Source organism: Marmota flaviventris, chromosome X (assembly GCF_047511675.1).
Source record: "Marmota flaviventris isolate mMarFla1 chromosome X, mMarFla1.hap1, whole genome shotgun sequence".
Classification (NCBI taxonomy): Eukaryota; Metazoa; Chordata; class Mammalia; order Rodentia; family Sciuridae; genus Marmota; species Marmota flaviventris.
The window spans coordinates 132,079,131-132,093,503 of NC_092518.1; the positions used below are offsets into that span (position 1 = coordinate 132,079,131).

The 14,373-nt window shown below is 32.5% G+C and overlaps 1 protein-coding gene across 1 annotated transcript in view; it reads right to left on the reverse strand.

The window, feature by feature from the left end:
* Nucleotides 1–14,373, reverse strand: part of Gabra3 (gamma-aminobutyric acid type A receptor subunit alpha3) — a 125,627-nt gene that overhangs the window by 96,753 nt on the left and 14,501 nt on the right. The window lies entirely within an intron of this gene.

The window sequence follows — 14,373 nt, forward strand, 5'->3', positions numbered from 1 at the left end:
TATAATTTTTTACATTTTAATTGCTTTTTTATGCACCTGTTTATTATCTCAGCTGAGTTAGACCTTTAAAGAAGAACTAATACTAGTGTTTCTCAAATAATTCTATGAAACTGAAAAAACAAATACTCCCAAATGCATTTTATGAGTCCAGAATCATCCTGACACCAAAACCAGACAAAGACACATCAAGGAAAGAAAACTTCAGATCAATATTGGGATGATTATAGATGTAAAAATTCTTTATAAAATACTGGCAAATTGCATACAAAAACATATTTAAAAGATAGTGCACTATGATCAAGTGGGGGTTCATTTTAGGGATGCAAGGTTGGTCCAATATACAGAAATCAATGAATGTAATTCACCATACCAATAAACTTAAAGAATCACAAGATTATCTCAATAAATGCAAAAAAAAAGCATTTGACAAAATTTAGCATCCATTCAGGTTCAAAACACTAGAAAAACTAGGGACAGTAGGAATATACCCCAACATTGTAAAAGCTATAAATGTTAAACACAATTCTCAATGGAGAAAAATTGAAAGCATTCCCTCAAAAAACTGGAACAAGACAAGGATGCCCTCTTTCACCACTTCTATTCAACATAGTCCTTGAAATTCTAGCCAGAGCAATTAGGCAAAGAATGAAATTAAAGAGATATGAATAGGAAAAGAACAGCCCAAACCTATCCCTATTTGCCAACAACATGATTATATATTTAGAAGACCTGAAAAACTTCACCAGAAGACTTCTAGAGCTGATACCTGAATTCACAAAAGTAGAAGGATACAAGTTGCTCATAAATCAATAGCTTTCCTATACTCCAACAGCAATTAAGTTGAGGAAGAAATCAGGAAAACCACCCCCTTCATAATAGCCTCAAAATCAACTAAAATACTTGGTAATTGATCTAACCAAGGAGATAAAAAACTATACAATGAAAATTATAGAATACTGAATAAAGAAATTGAAGAGGACCTTAGAAGATTAAAAGAACTCCAGTGTTCATAGATGGGCAGAATTAATATTGTCAAAATGACCATACTATCAAAGCAATGTACAGATTCAATGCAATCCCCCCCAAATATCAATGGTATTCTTCACAGAAATACAAAAAAAGCAGTCCTTAAATCATTCAGTAGAATAAGAGACCCAGAATATCCAAAGCAATCCTGAACAAGAAGAGTGATACAGGAGGCATCAAAATACCTGAGAAGTATTGTTTGGCATCAAAATACTTATGAACACCAATGGAGTAGAATAGAATACATAGAGACAACCCACATAATTACAATCATCTGATACTTGACAGAGGTATCAAAAATGTATGTTGATGAAAGGTGCCAAAAATGTATGGTGATAACATTTTTGACAAATGGTGCTTGGAAAATTGGATACCCATATGTAGAAGAATTAAATCAGATCCCTATGTCTCACCTTGCACAAAACTTAAGTTAAAATAGATCAAACACTTAGGAATTAGACCAGGAACTTTCAATTGCTAGAAAAAAACATAGGGTTAACACTTCATCATATAGGTACAAGCACTGACTTCCTCTAAAAGACCCCTAAAAGGTAAACAAAAAATAAAACCAAGACTCAATAAGTGAGATGCCAGAAAATTTAAGTTACTAACACAGCAAAAGAAATGATTAAGAGTATAAAATGAACACCTACAGAATAAGAGGAAATCTTTGCCAGTTACTCCTCTGACAGGAAATTAATATCCAGAATATATAAATAACTCAAAAAACATCACCAAAATAATAAATAAAAAAACAAGTCAATAAATGGGCAAAAAGAACTAAACAGGCATTTCTTAAAAGAAGAAAAGAAAAATGTTCAACACCTATAGCAATCAGGAAAATGCAAATCAAAACTATACTAAGATTCCACCTCAGTTCACACAGAATGGCATTTATCAAGAATACTAACATACCATAGGGAATTTCACCTTTATGTATGTATAGAAAGAACCAATGAAAGATAAATAAACAAAGGAGAGAAAGGGAGATCAGTAGAATAGAAGAAGAAGAATAGGGGGAGGGGGAAGTGAAAGAACAAAAGGGAAGGAGGATTGAAATCAAATTCCATGCATGTGTGATTTTGTCAAAATGAACAGAACTACTATGTATAACTATAATGCTCTAATTTTTTTTAAAAAAATGACCTTCTGGTGGCTATAAGCAAAAATATCCTTATAATTTAGAGATATTGATTAAATATGTATAAGTGAAATTATATGTTCAGGATTTTGTTTAAAATTATCTGTGGTGGAAAAAAAAGAAAACCATTGACACCGGGAAAATATAAATAAAATTAACTGGGGTGGGAGAGACTTGTGGGTGGGTATACAATTGAAACAAAATTGGCCATATACTGTATTTATAACACTTGAAGCTAGGTGATCAAATGTGCATATATTCATATTATTTTGGCTACTTTAATGTGTTCAAATTTTTCCATAACAAAAAGGTTTTAAAAGACAAAAAGAAGTTAACATTCTGTGCTTCACTAACCAGCTCATAGACATCTCATGATTTAATAGGTACTTCAATTGGAATGTTCCTGCAATATATACAGTGGTGCAGTAATGAGATGATGGTGTCTGCCCAAAGAAGCACAGAGTGTACTCCTTGGTAGAGTAAATATCAAGTACACATTTAATTCCGACTAGCCAGGCACTGCACAGCAATAAGACAATAGATTTAACACTTTAGAATCTTTAAAGTGAAGAATGAAAAAACTAGAATCTAAACTCCAAACTCATTTATAGGTCATCAAGTAAATGAACAAAAGGGGATTTAACCAAAGTTGACAAGGAAATATCACAAACTTTTCCACTGAAATTAGATGGAAAACAAAGATGTCTGCTACTCTCTCTTATGTTCCACTCTAACTGAAGATGATATGAATCTACCTGTGAAAAAATAAAAAGAAATGATAAACTACAAGAATTAATAAGGCTCCTAGATAAAAGGGCAAAATGTAAAGCCAAACATAATTCTAAATAGCTATAAAAATAGCATTAAAAAAACAGACCTCAAGGTAAAAGTTGAAAAAATATATGCACGACCTCTAATTTGAAAATCCTACATTATTCAAAGAAATTGAAGGAAAAACTAAATGAAGATATAGATCATAATTTTAGTTAAGTGATTTTTTAAAACTTCCTTAAGCTAACCTATGTAATAAATACATTGGCAATCCCTGCAGATTTGTTTTCTAAAAATGATAAGATATAGCTCAGTTCGTAGAGTGCTTGCCTCACATGTACAAGGCCTTGGGTTCAATCCTCACCACCCCATAAAAAATAAAGAAAGAAAGAAAAATGACAAGCTGATTCTGAAACTTATCTAAAGTTAAGAAGGGTGGTGAATAGCTAAGGCAATCTTGAGAAAGGAGAAGGAAAAAAAAACCACATATCAATTAAGATAGCAGTGGCATTATCATGAAATGACTGTTAGTTTAAACACATGAAAATCAACCAATGTAATTCACCATATTGGTACACTAAAAAAGAAAAACCATATAATCAATATAATTGACAAAAAGAGCATTTGAAAAATTCCAAGATTCCTGTCAAAAACTTTCAGAAAACTAGTAGTAGAACACTGTGAAACTGAAAAAGTGCATCTAGGGAATAACTATGCCAAATATCAAATTTATGGTGTAAGATTAAAGGTTTTTTTCTTAAAAATCAAGTAAAAGACAATGGTGTCTGTTTTTATCATTTCTATTCAACATTGTGGGTGAAGTCTAGTCAGCACAATAAAGCAATAAAAAGGAGGCATCCATATAGCAAAAGAAGAATTAAAATTTTTCTACTTATATGACAGTTTTCTATGTATATAATCTGATTAAATCTGTGGAAAAAGCTACTAGAAGTTCTACTTTTGGCATGAAAGCATGATGAGTTCTGCAGACCTGATCTTCAGTGAAACTGAAATTTATTTTTAAAACAACCACTTGAAGTTTCTGGAAATGGTCCCAATAGCACATAGCAAATGAAAAAAAAAAAACTGTATTCAAGAAAATCTACTAAAATGCATTAATGAAAGCAAGAGCCCAGAATATTTAAACCAAGAACCATTCCTGTCCTGCCTCCTCCTAGCTCATGAAACATAAACTCTTTTCCAGACTGATGCAGCCAAGAACACAGGGCAATTCTGGGCACATTTGGCTGAGAGATGGGATCTCCCTTCTTCCTCCCACCCCTACTCATGGGATGGAGAGTTTCACTTGCATATGGGCATTGCTGAAAGTCATGTAGCCCCAAGTGCCCTTGATCTGGCTAGTAGGACAGGGATCTATGGTAAAAATTACCAGATGACAAGACATGGGCCACTGCTAACACCCCTTCCCCAGCATTCAACATGAAGTTATCCTTTAGAGAAAAGTGTAACATTGTTGATACTGCTCCCATCCCAGAATCTGAGCCATCGCTTAGAGAATTTGCACAGGAGAGAAACAGGCCATAGAACAGAAAGCATTAAATCTGTCCCCAAAACAATTATATTAATTTGCAACAAAGTATGGAGAAGTTAAATCTTATAGGTTCTCTCAAAAACCATGGAGATTATGTGAAAGGCAATTCAGTGGAAACTGACAGTTTATTGGAAATGTATGCTAGACTCTAAAGCAGTTGGATCAAAGGAAAGAAACCAGAAAAATGACAGCTAGGAAGATCCATTCTGTATTCATAACAAATCATTAACCTCTGGAACTATTAAAATTTTCAAAGGTTTTTAAAGCATATGTTCTTAGTTGATTCAGTGCTGAAGTCAGGGGAGATGAGCAACAGTTGACCCCCAAAGGGCAGTCACTGACACCTGTGTTAAACATTTTCTCTATTCCACCGCACCATATGCCTTGATTCTTTACATTCGTTATTTCTTCAATCCTGCCAATGTTCCTGTCAATGACACAGTCAAGACTTAGCTCCAATGTTGGCTCAAGGAGAATAATTTTAACATAGTCGATGACTCAATTATCCTAAGAAACTGCAACTCCCTCAGCTCACAGTGCCTTTACTTCCTTGTATTCCTCCTAATGAATGCACTGGTTGAATTGTGTATAGTTTAAATTTAATACTGTTGTAATATATCCAAGAAAATTTCTTTTAGCAATCAGGAAAACATATTTACTATCAATCAAAGGTTTTTATCCTTTGCTTGAAAAATCATCCCAGAAGTTCAAAAGTGCAAGATGTCAATAAGAAATATTTTCATTAGATAACATACACATCTGGAAATACTGCTTTTCTGTAAGTTTTATGATGTTTTTCAGTTCATACAAAACTCAGTAAGACCAAGAAACCAACAAGGTAAGTGGAGCTGAACTTTTCAGGAATAGCCAATTAATTAAGGAAAAAAAATAGTTATCTAAAGTCTTAGAAAGACCCCAAGTTTGTAATTCAGGCTCCTCAGGGGAGTCTGCATTACAATTTCCAGAGGCAAGCTTCAGGAATGCTTTTAAAATTTTGGAAAGAAAATGAATTTTAGAAGTCAAGGAAGATTATGTTTCAAAGGGAACTCAAGTGGCTCCAAATTCTGTAGTAACACTTTCAATAAAAGATCTTTTTGATTTAGAGACAACTAAGTCACACAGGTTCTCTAGTTCACCTTCCAGGTGGATTGATATTTGAATAATTCATTCATTAACAAGATACAAAAAGAGAGAAAATTCAGATTATGATAGCAGAGTGATGTGGTCATGCAGACTTCCTAAACATAGGATATAGGCAAAATATTTGTTTTTACTTTTTTTAGTCATAGTTGGACACAATACCTTTATTTTATTTATGTGTTTTTATATGGTGCTGAGGATCAAACCCAGCACCTCACACATGCGAGGCACTAAGCCACTAAGCCACAACCTCAGCCCATATAATTGGTCTGGGGCTGGGGCTCAGTGGCAGAGCACTTGCCTCGCATGTGTGAGGCACTGGATTCGATCCTTAGCATCACATAGAAGTAAATAAATAAATAGTGTCCACCTGCAACTAAAAAATTGATTTACAAAAACATATGATCATCTAAAATACATGCAGAAAAGGCATTTAATAAAATTCAACATTCCCTTCATGGTAAAAACTGTGAAACACTTAAGTGTTGAAGAAATGTACCTCAACATAATAAAGACTGTATATACTAAGACTGCAGTTAACATCATGTAGAATGAGGAAAACCTGAAAGATTTTTCTTGAATATCTGTAAAAAGCAAAGGATCCCACTTTTAAAAAAAATTTTTGTAATTGTAGATGGACAGAATGCCTACATTTTTATTATTTGTTATTTTTTATGTGGTGCTGAGGATCAAACCCAGTGCCTCACACATACTAGGCAAGTGCTCCTCTTCTGAGCCACAACCACAGTCCAGGAGTCACACTTTTAACACTTTTATTCAACATAATACTGGAAGTTCTAGCCAAACAAATTAGGAAAGAAAAAAATAAAGGGCATTCAAATTAGAAAGGAAGAAGTAAGTCAGATTGCCATGTTTGCAGACAACATATTCTTATATATATATATATATAAAACATCAAAAACTCCAGGTAAAACTATTAAACAAATAAATTAATTCAACAAAGTTAAGGTACATATAAAATCAGCACATAAAAAACAATAGCATTGGTATATGCCAATGGGGAGTCATCTGATAAGGAAAAAAATTCCATTTGTAAAAACTACAAAAATACCTGGGAATTTAACAAAAGAAATGAATGAGCTATACAATGAAAATTATGAAATATTGCTGAAAAAAATTAAAGAGGACACACACAAAAATGTAAAGATCTTGTGTTCATGGATCAGAAGAATCAATATAATATCATGTCCATACTACTCAAATTGATCTACAGAATCAATGTAACCCCTACCAAAATATCAATGACATTCTTCACAGAACAAGAAAAAAAATCCTAAAATTCATATGGGACCATGAAAAATTCCCAAATAGTGAATGCGATTTTATGCCAAATGAACAAAGCAAGAGGCATTATACTACCTGACTTTAAAATTTACTACAAAAATATAGTAATCAAAACAGCATGGTTGGCATAAAAAGACACAGACCACTGGAATAGAATAGAGACTCTAGGACTAAAGCCATGCATCTACAGCCAACTGATCTTCAATTGGTGCTGTGAAAATTGTGTATTTATTTGTAGAAGAATAAAACTGGACTCCTCCTTCACTGGTTATAAAAATCAACTCAAAATCAATTGAAATTTTAAGTATAAGTTCTGAGACTATAAAACTACTTGGAAAACTATAGGTAAAATATTCTTGGACAACAGAATGGTCAAGATTTTTTTCCCTGGATAGGATCCCAAAAGTATAGGAAAGAAAAGCAAAAATAGATGAACTGGGTTTGTCTCTTTCTATTCTATTGTATTCCACTGGCCTTCATGTCTCTTTTTATGCCAATATCATGCTGTTTTGTTACTAGAGTTCTGTAGATAATTTGAAATCAGATACTGTGATGCCTCCAGCATCACTGTTATTGCTCATAATTGCTTTGGCTATTCTGAGTCTGTATTCTTCCATGTGAATTTTGGGATTTTTTTTTCTAGTTCCATGAGGATTGTAATTGGAATTTTGATCATATTAAATCTATAGAGTGCTTTTAAAAATATGGTCATTTTAAAAATATTAATTGTGCCTATCCAAGGTAGATCTTTCCATCTTTTAAGATCTTCTTCAATTTCCTTCTTGAGGGTTCTAAAATTTTCACTGTAGAGGTCTTTCACCTCCTTGGATATATTTCTTCTCAAGTATTTTTTTTAGGCTACTGTGAATGGAATTATTTTCCTGATTTTTTTCTCAGCAGGTTTATTATTGAACTGTAGGAAAGCTATTTTTTGTATCTTGATCTTATATCCTGACATTTGCTGAATATGTTTATTAGCTCTACAAGACTTTAGTGCAGTTGTTTTCTGTTGTTGTATCTGTGTGTGTGTATGTGTGTGTGTGTGTGTGTGTGTGTGTGTATGTATGTGTTGTTTTGTTTTTTGTGCTGGGAATTAAACCCAGGGTCACTCTACCAGTGAGTCACATTCCCAGCCTCCTCTCCTTTCTTTTTTATGGTATTAGGGATTGAAGCCAGGGGTGATTGAGCACTGAATCACATCCCATTTCTTTTTAATATGTTATTAATTTATTTAGAGACAGGGTCTCACTGAGTTGCTTAGGACCTTGCTAATTTGTTGAGGCTGGATTCGAACTTGTAATCCTTCTGTCCCAGCCTCCTGAGTTTATGAGAATTTTATTTTTTTATTTTTAGACAGGGTCTCACTAAGTTGCTTAGGACCTCGCTAAGTTGTTGAGGCTGGCTTTGAACTTGCAATCTCCTACCTCAGCCTCCAAAGTTGCTTGGATTATAGGTTTGGAACTCTTTTTGGTGAAGGGGTTTTCTAGATATAGGGTTATGTCACCAGTAAATAGAGATATTTTGAGTAATTATTTTCCTATTTTTATCCTTTTAATTTTCTTCAGAGACAAATCTACACACACATAGTCACCTGATCCTTGACAAAAGGAGCCAAAAGCATACATCAGAAAAAAGATAGCATCTTTAACAAATAGTGCTGGGAAAACTGAATATCCATATGTTTAAGAGTAAAATTCTATCTTTTACTCTGCACAACAGTCAACTCAAAGTAAATCAAACACCTAGGAAACAACTCCATCTGCTAGAAGAAAACATAGGGTCAACATTTCCACATAGTGGTATAGACATTGACTTCCTTAGAAAGACCCCTAAAGTGCAAGAAATAAAACCAAGAATCAATAAGTTTGATGTCATTGAATTAAAAAGCCTCAGTACAGCAAAAGAAACAAGAGGCTGAAGAGAAAGCTTATAGAATGGGAGAAAAGCTTTGCTACCTAGTCCTCTGACAGGAGATGAATATCCAGAATATATATATACAGAACTCAAGAAACTTAACACCAGCATCATATCCACAAAGCTCTGAGTTCATTGCCCAGTTTAAGAAAAGAAAAGACAAAAAAAAAACTCAATCAATAAATGGGCAAACGAACTGAATGGATATTTCTCAAAGAAGAAACACAAATGGCCAACAAATACATGAAAAAACTGCTCAACATCCTCTGCAATTAGAATGGCAACCATGAAGAATACAAGTATCAATAAGTGCTGGTGAAGATAAGGGGAAAAAGGTACACTCAAGCATTGCTGGTGGAACTACCAATTAGTACAATCACTTTGGAAAGCAGTGTGGAGATTCCTCAAAAGGCTAGGAATGGAACCACCACATGATCCAGCTATACCACTCCTTCTTATTCTTCCAATAGAACTAACATCAGCATATACAGTGATAGATAAATACTGATGTTTATAGAATTATATATAAATACAATTCACAATAGCTAAGTTATGGAACTAGCCTAGGTGTCCATCAACAGACAAATGGATAACTGTAGTATATATACAATGGAGTTTTACTCAGAGATAAAGAAGAATGAAGTTGTGGCATTTTTCTGGTGAATGGATGGAACTAGAGATCATCATGCTAAGTGAAATAAGCCAGAATCTGAAAGTTAAGGGTCAACTTTTCTCTTTCATATGTAGATGCTAGAGAGAAATAAGGAATTTTAAAAGGGGGGAATCTCATTAAATAGAAGAGAGAACAGTGGAGTAGAGGGAGGGGATTAAGAGAGTAGAAGAGGCATGGGAAAGGAGAGAAACAGTGGAATGAAATTCACTAAACTTTATGCAGATGTACGACTATATCACAATGAATTCTACTTTTATATAAATATAATGCACCAATTACAAAAAAAAGTGAATAAAAGAAAGACGAGTAGAATATAGAGGAAATGAATGAGGGAGAGAGAAGAGAAAGAAAGGAAATAGCATCAGAAATTTAAGTGGAACAAATTATGTTATATGTATTAATGAATATGCCAAAATGAACCCCACTAATATGTATAACTATAATTTATTAATAAAAAAGAAAAATGGGCAAATGGGGTTATATCAAACCAAAAAAAACTTCTGCTCCTCAAAGAAAATAATTGACAATGGAGAAACAACTTACAGACTGAGAGAAAATAATTGCAAATAATACAATCTGATAAGCAATTAATATCCTAAAGTATATAAGGAACTCAAGTTAGAACAAAATAAATAATAATAATAATAATAATAATAATAATAATAATCTAATTAAAAACGGGCAATACATCTGGAAGATGCTTTTTTGTAGAATTGGTACCATTTTTTTTTCTTCAATGTTTTTCCAGAATTCACCAGCAATACAATGGGAACCTAGAGATTTTTTTTTTTTTTTAATGGAAAGAGTCCTCATTTAAAATGACCATTCCATGATGGTGGAATGTGTTGGACATTATTATCCAAAGTACATGTATGAAGACCCAAATTGGTGTGAATATACTGTATATACAACCAGAGATATGAAAAATTGTGCTTTATATGTGCAATAAGAATTGTAATGCATTACACTGTCATATATCAATAAAAATTAATTTTAAAAAATAATGAAATAAAAAAATATATAAAATGATCATTCCAGGGCTGGGGTTGTGGCTCAGTGGTAGAGCACTCACCTGGCATGTGTGAGGCACTGGGTATGATCCTTAGCACCACATAAAAATAAAATAAACGTATTGGGTCCACCTACAACTAAAAAATCAATATTAAAAAATAAATAAATGAAATAAAATAAACTGACATTCCAGCCAGGCTTGGTGGTGCACCTCTATAATCATAGTAATTTGAGAGTTTGAAGCAGGAGGATGACAAGTTTTAGGCCAGGCTGGGCAACTTAACACATCTTGTCTCAAAATAAAAATGAAAGGAATTATTCAAAATGAAAGCTTAAAAATAACTAAATTCATAAAAGTTAAAAAAAGGAGCTGAGGGTGTAATTCAGAGGTAAAGCACAACTGAGTTAAATTCCTAGTACTACTAAAAAGAAAGGAAGGAAGGAACAAAAAAGGAACAAAGGAAGGAAGATCTTTAAAAGCTGTAGGGCTCCTCAGGCTATATGTTCCTGCATAAACTTTGGTAGTTCATGTCTTTCAAGATAATTTTCTATTTAATTTCTATTGTCAATTTTATTGGGATAATATTAGCATAAAACATTTCCTTACTCTTTCATGTATTATGATCTGTAATAATACACTCTCTCATTTCAGGTATGGTAATTTGTATCTTCTTTCTTTTCTCCCTGATAATTTTACCTAGAAATTTACTGATTTTATTAATTTACTAAAGAGCAATGGTTTAGTTTTTATTGATTTTCTCTATATTTGTTTTCTATTTTATTGATTTATGTTCTTATATATATATTGTGTAATATGTAATAATTATTTATTTTATTTAATTATGTAAATTATTATATATTGATCATAAATACATAATACAGTATTGTATATCATATTATGTTAATATAATATTTTATATTTCATTACTTAGTAATATTTAATAATTAATTCATTATTATTTGTTCTTTTTTTATACTTCCTTAAGGTAAAGGCTTGGTGCATTTATTCGACACTGCTCCTTTCTAATACAGCCACTTAAATATTATAGGATTTCCTTTTAGGACTACTTTGTCATGTTTTCATTTCATTCAGTGGAAAATATTTTAAATTCTCCTTTCAATTTTTGTTTTGACTCATAGGTTAAAAGTATAACATTTAGTTCCCAGGTACTTGGAGATTATCCAGATATTTCTATTATTGATGTTTAATTTAATTGTATTTTGGCCAGAGAAGATAATTTGTATGCTGAAAATTCTTTTCATTTTTTATAAGCCAAAATAGCCAGTATATGGTCTATCTGGGTATGCTGGAAAAGAATACATATTCTGCTGTTGTTGGTTTGAATGTTCTAAAAATGCCAATTCAGTCAGGTTGGTTTGGAGTGTGATTTGATGTTCTGTTGCTTCTGCTTATTTTTTTGTCTACTTGTTCAATTACGTATTAAGAAAGCAATATCGGGCTGGGGATGTGGCTCAAGCGGTAGCGTGCTCGCCTGGCATGCGTGCGGCCCGGGTTCGATCCTCAGCACCACATACAAACAAATATGTTGTGTCCGCCAATAACTAAAAAAAAAAAAAATTTAAAAATTCTGTCTCTCTCTCTCTCTCTCTCTCTCTCTCTCTCTCTCTCTCTTCTCTATCTAAAAAAAGAAAGCAGTATTGAAATCTATAGCTCTAGTTAAAGATCTTCTCTTTCTCCTTTCAAGAGAACCATCTGCAGATTTTTGTAATTGATACTTCTCCTTCTTTCTCTCTTTCAATTTCTCTCTCTCTCTCTCTCTCTCTCTCTCTCTCTCTCTCTCTCTCTCTCATTCATGCAGCTCTCTTTTAAATTCTATGTACTATGGCCTCCCCACCTTCTCAATGCTTTCTCATCAATGAACAGAATCCACCAGGCACTATTTGGGTTCCTTCTCCCTGCATGATAACCTGAAAACACTGTCCAGGCCACCAGCCTTTCTGATTATAGGGTTCACTTTGTTTCCATTCTTAAGAGTCACTATCCTATATTGCCTTTGATCAATTTCTGAAAAAACATTATGGAATATGTTCATTCTCAGTTGTTATTTAAGATGAGAGGTTAAATCTGATCCTCCTATTTCATTTTATCCAGAAGCAAATGTTTCCAATTATATTATTCACAGGTACTCAAATTCCACAACTGAACTAATTTCCATTTCCTAATCCTGCCTTCATCACTCCAACCACAACTCCAAAAGAAAGAAAACAAAACTGCACTGTTTCTTCTCTAGTCCAGTGTACACAATTTTAAAAATAGCACCACCCAATCACAGAAGCCAGTAATTAGAATTTGATCTTTTCCTTCTAATCTTTCTTTGGCCCCCAGACTCTAATCAGGTACCAAATTCTCTCTTTTCCCACAGTCATCATCTTCATCCTGGAAAAAATGTAATTTATGACTGGTCTCTTCCTCCTGTACTTCTCAACTTTAGTCCATTATTTGTATCAAAACAACTATCTTATAGCCTTACTTTAAAAACAACAACAAAAATATGAAAAAATATTTCACTTTAATTAATAAGTGTATTCATTGTAGCTGCATGACTGTAGTAATTCCAGAACTGTGTTGAGTATAGTAGAGGATTGAGAAAATATATCAGTGAAAAATACTGTGTTGAACTGAAATTAATAGTATCAATATAAACTTATTACACATACAAGCATGTATATGTATATGCTTATGCAAATATTTGTATATATGTATATGTGTCCACATGTATATACATATGTATGAATATATACAGATGTTTATATGTACATATAACACCCACACATATATACATATATAGGTGTGTGTATATGTGTGTGTTTTCTATTTTGTCATTAATGACCATTGAAAGGTTCTAGAAGCAATGATATCCTTATAGCAAGAAGTTAAGTCTATATATAATTTCCCACAAAATATACTATTTCTTTTTGGAAAAATGACTGATCACAAGGCTGAATAATGGAAGGTACAAGATTAAGTCTGAAATGTACTGTTATGACATATACTTTAAAAGTGTTCCAAAATGAGGTGAATGTATCAAAAGGAAACAGAAAGCAGATTGAACAGGCTCCCAGTAGGCAAATATTGAAAATTGTAAGGAAAAATTTTAATCAAAACATATAATGATACTAATATTTTATAATCCCCTTAATAAAATAAAAATACATTCATACTTACAATTAGCTAATTAATTAACAGGAAAGAAATACTAATTTTACAAACAGAATGCCATATAATAAATGTAGAGGAAAAATGGATTTAGAAAAATCATTCTTTTGCAGCCATAACTGTTGTTATTCATGCAAGAATAATCAATAGTTGCTAAAACTATTGGGTACAAGTTGGAAGAAGAGTAGAATAGTGTCAAATAATATCCCCATGACTTATTAATTATAAGCTTAAAATGGTAATTTTAGAGTGAAGTAACCTGGTAGACATCAAAATTAATATTACAATAATAAAGCGAACAGACATCATGCTTCCTTCTTCAGTAATGCATTGAGAACGACACAATTAACTCCTGTTGTTTTATTTCCAAAAATGAATAAGGAAGATATAATTGACATTATGAGAGAAAAGAAATGCTGAGCAACTATATTAGAGTATAGGTTAAAGAGTCATGACAATAAATGCAATGAATAATCCTGGATTGTATCCTAAATGAAGGAGAATTACTATAACAGACACTTTGGAGATAATTAGAAAAATTTAAATATGGACTACAGATTAGAAAAGAGTATTATGTTAAGTTACATTTTCTGAATTGTAATTGTATTTTATAAAATTATTTAATTGTTCTAAGGAAATATGCACTTAAGTATTTAGGAACA